Source organism: Triticum aestivum, chromosome 4B, assembly GCF_018294505.1.
Source record: "Triticum aestivum cultivar Chinese Spring chromosome 4B, IWGSC CS RefSeq v2.1, whole genome shotgun sequence".
NCBI classification, from domain to species: Eukaryota; Viridiplantae; Streptophyta; class Magnoliopsida; order Poales; family Poaceae; genus Triticum; species Triticum aestivum.
This window is the reverse complement of record NC_057804.1, coordinates 120246702-120253025: the sequence shown is the minus strand read 5'-3', so window position 1 is coordinate 120253025 and position 6324 is coordinate 120246702. Positions and strand designations below refer to the sequence as shown.

Genomic DNA, 6324 nt, shown 5'->3' with positions numbered 1-6324 from the left:
TATCCTGGTGTACACATGGGTATCTTGGCTTGAACTCGTACGGCCCGTCCAACTCTAACCATGACCTTCTAAAATGTCAAATTGGTAGAGATCCCGGTCAATTTCGACCCTGTTCTGATGTAAAAAAAAAAATCTCGACTCTGTTCCACTTTAGACCAGATTCCGCAGACCTTCCGCGAGGACGATGATGACTGACATGTACAACGCCAATGGAAACAAATGAAAGGTGAAAAATATGGTTTTCATTTGTTTTTTGTACAACACACAGTAATAATTTTGCATGAAAATTTGCATGACTCACTGCTTTTTGTAATTATGGTAATGTAGTCAACAATCATATATGGGGATGATGAATGGGCTGGTAAGCATAGATGACATGTCTTTGTCCACTCCACTTGAGGAGGAGGATTTTGCTTCCAAAAAAAGAAGGGGGGAGCAATTTCTCCTCGGAGGAGGATAAAGCGTTGGTCATGGCATGGTAGAGTTTAAGCCTTAATCCGATAACAGGGACCGATCAAAGTATGAAGACCTACTAGGTGCATTGCATATTACTGTCATCCCAAGTGTCTGTTTCGCTCAATTATATTCAAAGTAGGTGATCAGATTTTTTAATTGAGCCCTATAAACCGAAAAGGAGGGACTAGTAGCTTAATGATTCAACAAAAGAAAAAAGGAAAACGAATTGTGCTCAATCTGCGCCGCCATGGAGTCTAGTCCTGCACCGCCGCCGATCATCATGTGCCCTAGCTCTGCGACGACCACCCCATCGCGTCCAGCAGCGCTAGCCCTCCATCGGCCTCGACCATGACCCCCGCCCTCCGCCAGCCTTGTCTGTGATCCCACACCCTCCGCCGGCCACGCCCATGAGCCATTCCTCTATGCCAGTCGTGACTCGCCTTTCGGAGCACGCATCACTACTACTCGTAATAAGCAACGTGTCACCGATCCTTTGTGCACATGCCCATACAATTTACTTTCCTTTTAAAAAAATGTATACACACACACACAAACTTATCTATTTATGTCAAACTGCAGGTGTTGTTCAAGCTCGACCAATCTTCTCATTTTCTGAAATCTTATGATGCACTTCTTAACGACAACTTGGTGTTGACGCTCATGTCTCTACTCCTATAAAAGACTCAGTTGGTGATGATGATGTGTCTGCCATTCATCATTTCTGACAATTAAATCTGCATCTAACGACTGAGGTAAGTAGTGGCCTTTTTGCAACAATAGCTCACTTCTCTGCTTTAATTTGCAGAAAACCCCTTAGTATTTTGAAACCAACCACATCCCTCCCTCACCGTATCAAAACAGTCCGAAGAATATATTTTGAGTGAAACAAGAGTGTTTTCTCTCAAGTATGTGAACAAGTATTATTCTAATTTGGATCTGTTGCAATGCACGGACACATTGCTAGTGTTGGATGAATTTTAGATGACCTTTCTGCCAATATTTGCTAGGAGATTATCATTTTCTTTCTGAATATTTATGTCTGAATATTGTATTTCTTCAGAATATTTATGTCTAAATATTCATCAAAATGGCCATGGTGGAATTTCGAACTGCAGTGCAAGAATCTTGTTTCATGTTTTTTGCTCCAGTTTATTGCATAGAGGTGATGTTGAAATGATTGCCTGCTTATGTCCTTGAGTGCATGGCATGGACTATCTAATTAATCAAATGCACCCATCTGAGTGTGAGCCTCCTGTGTCCTGAATTTGTCGCAGACAATAGCAGAAAGTTCAGCTCACCATAGATACAGACAAGACGTATTCTGGAACCAATTCACATTCTTTCTGTAAATCTGCAATTTCAGTATGTACAGCAATAGCAAAAGAGCAAAGATTTCTTGTATCCATTCAAGTATTTTCTGCACATCCACTTTCATTCAGATGCAGCAAAACAACAAGGACTTATTTGTACATCCCATTCATTCAGTTACAGCAAAACACCAACGTTTTTGCTCTACAGCGAAACAGCAGCTTCGAATGGCAAGGAAGCCGCCGTGACGCCGTCGCAGGGAGGCAGCACCGCGGCCGCCGCCGGGTCTCCTTCGCGTGGGCCAGCACGAGGTCGCTGGGCCGCGGAGGTCACCATGGCGCGGGGGCATCACGGTGAGCGCGTGTACGCAGTCCAGTAAAGCCTTGTACAATGGGAGATGCTTAGAGAGATGCTTAGAACTGTCCCTGGCGGCTGGAACCCTAGCCGCCGCCAGGAGACCCAATCTTCCAGCGCCATCCTCTGGCGGCTCCCCTCCGCCGGCGACCTCGGTCGTCGGTGGTGAGGGGGTCGCCGGATCCACGCATGTGGATCATTTTTACTTCCTCGTAGTTTAGATCTTTAGGCTGTTCATCGTCTTTGTTTCGGCGGCGACGATGACAACACTGAATAAAGATTCTTCAGATCTTTCCTTGACAAGGCCATTGGTCCTATAGTTGGGGATGGATTTGGAAACCAGTCTGTTCAAGCAAGGATGGCGTAGCGGCGGCGGCATCCTCGTGGTGGACCTGTGTCCTCGGGCTCCGCCGTTGCGACGGCGTTTGCTCCAGCGTCGGCGTGGAGTTGGGAGGTAGTGCAGGAGCGGATGCAGATTGTGGTCTGCATTGATGACATCTGGAAGACTAAACATATGTTGGGTTCGTGGTTCGTGGATGGTAGGTATGGTTTTCTTCCGCGACGTCTTAGTCGGTGGGGTGCCAGATCTGGAGTTCGATGGCGTGTCCGAGGTGTTGCCCCGGTCTGATTCGTTCAACGATAAGGGCTTCACTTTTGGTGAGCCACCTTGGAGGTCTGCAAAGCTGCATATCAGCAATGGAGCCGCGTCGAGCTCGGGTGAGGAGGTGATCCATCATTCTTTTCTTCAGTGGCTGCTGTCGTGATGCCGGAGGCAGGTGATGGACGTTGGTGTCAAGCTCAGAGATGTTCTGCTATCTTTTCAGTTTTGTCATGTCGGTCCTTACGTGACTTGTACTTTAATCTTTATGATATGAATGAAAAAAAAAGATGCTTAGAAAAATAAACCGGGTTTTTTCTGAAACACCGGTGCATATTTCTACAGAAGAGACGCTTAGTTAAGCATCTATTCTGTACAAATAAGCATCGATGCTTAAAAAAAGCCTGATTTATTTCTCTAAGCATCTCCCCTAAGCACCTCTCATTGTACAAGGCATAACGATGTCAAAGAGGGAGTCGTGCGGCTAGCTTGGCGGCCAGTCTCAGTCTACGATATACACGTGCGGTATGTTGGCGCCGCCTCTATGCGCAGCGCCGCTTTCTTCTTCCTTGTGCTACTTCGCACAACTCTCTTCTCTCATGGTTTCTCTCAAAAACACAAGAACATGCACACACACACAACCAGAGAAGAAGGGAGCCGGATCCCCTGACGTACGGCCACCTGACGTTGGGCCACTGACGCATGGGTTCGGGTCCACACGTCAGCGAGTGCGCCGTACATCAGAGGAGCTGCGTCCGAGAAGAAGGCCATCGGCTTTGCCCAGAACAGTCTCCCTTGATGAGCACAAAGACTACATTATTTTATCCAGCCCTCACGGCCACACTTTCTCATTCATCTCATCACCTTAAATACCAGTACACAAGGCCAGCCGTCACACTCGGCTGCTAACCCCTACTAATCCAACTAACCCACTACCTTGCATGCACCCATGCACGCACGATCCGCTCAGCCCGGCCACACGCACGACGCGGCTGCTTCCAATGGCCCCTACTCCACGAACCGGTGCCCAGTTCCACCAGTACGCACACTCGTCATGCTTCCGCTGCGTCCCGCACGTTCTGCGCGTAGCGGATGCGACCGATAAGCCTGACCGCACCAGACGCCGTGGCTTATTCCAACACGGTACAGCAGCTAGTAGTGCTAGTAATTTAGCAGTGGGCGCGTGTGCATCGTGAACGTGGAGATCGAGGCCACCAACTAACAACCATCAATCAAGTCTCTCGCGCGTATGCACGAGAGGCCGACCGTTGAAATGGCCAGCGCCGCCGCGTCGGCGCAATGCATGCATTGGCTGGCCGTAGCGGATGCCTCGGTTATTAACTCCACGGTGGCGCCGGCGCAATGCATGCATTGGCTCGCCGTGGGCACGTCCAGGTTATTAACTCCACGGTGTTCGACCCAAAGCATCAGCCTAGCTAGCTAGCTTCGTTTCCCAAGCCATCAGTAAATTATGGTGCGCTGGCGTTTAGTTTACCAAGGAAACTTGCTCGTACTATAAGTACCAACGCCCGGTGCAGGGCAAGTCAAGGTAGCAGCGACTGAGAAGGGTTAGATCAGCCTCAGAGCTAGACCACGCAGGCTCCATGGCGTGTTTTCGTGTTCTTCAAGCGCTGCGGCTTTGGTCGTCGTCACCATGCTCCTGCTCCAAGCTTGCGGTGAAGGTAGTGAATGTCGTACGTACGTGAGCATACATCCGCATCTTTTGCTCACTTGTTTTGTTTCTGCTAGTTTCAGCATCTTCCTTGCCGCGGCCGCCTCGGAATCAGATGCGCAAGATGCTCGGCGTCAATGCATCCTCCATGTCATCGAACGGCGGCGGAGGTCACTCGGCGGAGCCGTTGGAGCTGGAGGAGTGCTCCAAGGACCTCCTGGAGGTCTCCCAGTTCAACGGGCCGAGCATGGCCGGCGGCATGCCGACCTACAGCGTGGAGTTCACCAACACCTGCATCGACTGCGCCGTGTGCGACGTCCACGTCGCATGCGGCGACTTCGCCTCAAATGATGTCATCGACCCTGACAAGTTCCGCCGCCTCGCCTTCACGACTGCCTCGTCAATGGCGGCGGGACCATCGAGCCCAGCTTCCCTGTGTCGTTTCAGTACGGCAACTCCTTTCCCTACCCGATGACAGTGGCGTCCGCCTCCTGTGACTGTAACTAGCAGCTATAGCTAGCTAAGGGTATCGGTGACGAATGAAGCTATCTATTTTCATTACAAATAAAATGAAGTAGAGCTCGGATATCGGGCTTGTGGTCTCATCTTACTCTCCGAGCTACTGTTACCTATCAATGTATGGCATAGTTGGACCGAGTCCATTGAAAAAACATTTAAAGTTATGTCCCATTGTAGCAAATGTCAGGTAGCCTTCCATCCCTGTATCTTCGTCCTCACTTTACTCCAATATATAGATTAATTCTACACTATAAGGCAATGAGCAAGAGATCGAGAGGGGTAAAATGATAAGAAAAATAGACAGAAATGTTGGAGGAAATCCATCATTAGTTAGGTGGATAAATTAATTTAGCAATTCTGATAAAATAAGGAGATAATAAGTGGATATTGTCTTTGGAGGCCGAGTTCCATGGAGCTTGGTTTTGAAAATTTTGAATTTTGTCGAATTTCATATTTTCTACATCTCAAAGAATTCTGAAAAAAACACACACATATACATGAAGGCATAACACACACATGTGTGTAAATTTTCAGGGCAAAATAAGTTGAAATGAGGGATGTGCAAAAAAGACAAACCTGGAACTTTTTAACACATGATACTATTCATCCTCCCAGGCCATGAATTTGTCTTTTTTGTACAGGTCACATTTCAACGTTTTCATTCTAAAATTTTACACACACAGGCATAACATACTTGTTTACTTGCACATTTTTTTTCAGATTTTTTTGAAACTGAAAAGTTTGAATTTTGATTTGTTTTCAAAAAAAAGGCCTCCATGGCTCCTGGGAGCCAAACATCCGCTCTCGATAATAAGTCACAACGTAGATTACCATCAAATGTTTGTCAACGAAACTCACATACGGACGTTTTGTTCTTGGGTCTATATACACAAGGAGTCTTCATGTCCCGTTATCGAGGACCTCATTTAAAAAAAATACGCCCTCTGGGAGCTTTACAAGGACTCACTAGAAAAACACCTAAATCCGGAAGTAATGTTAAAAAATATTCAATTCTGGAAAAAAGGAGCAATATCGTATTCGTCTTCAAGAAAAACAGAAATTGCGTTTTCATTATGGCATGAAGCCAGTTAGAAAATGGATTCCTATTTGAAGAGTGCCTAACCGCATGGATAAGCTCACATTAACCTGTCAATTTTGGATCCAATTCGGGATTTTCTTGGGAAGTTTCGGGAAGAAATTGGAATGGAATAATATAGATTCATACATAGGAAAAGGTTCTCTATTGATGCAAACGCTGTACCTAGAGGATAGGGATAGAGGAAGAGGGAAAATCAAAATGAAATAAATAAAGAATAAAGCCACCTATTTCATGATGGATTTAAACTTACCTTCAATTTTCGTGACTTTAGTACGCTTAGTATTTCGATGGCTTCTTTATTTCTTTATGTGCAAAAAA

At 46.7% G+C, this 6324-nt stretch overlaps 1 pseudogene; it reads left to right on the top strand.

Annotated features, from left to right (window-relative positions):
- Positions 1-4273: 4273 nt before the first annotated feature.
- Positions 4274-4993, top strand: LOC123094605 (TPD1 protein homolog 1B-like; annotated as a pseudogene).
- The last annotated feature ends 1331 nt before the right edge of the window (positions 4994-6324 follow it).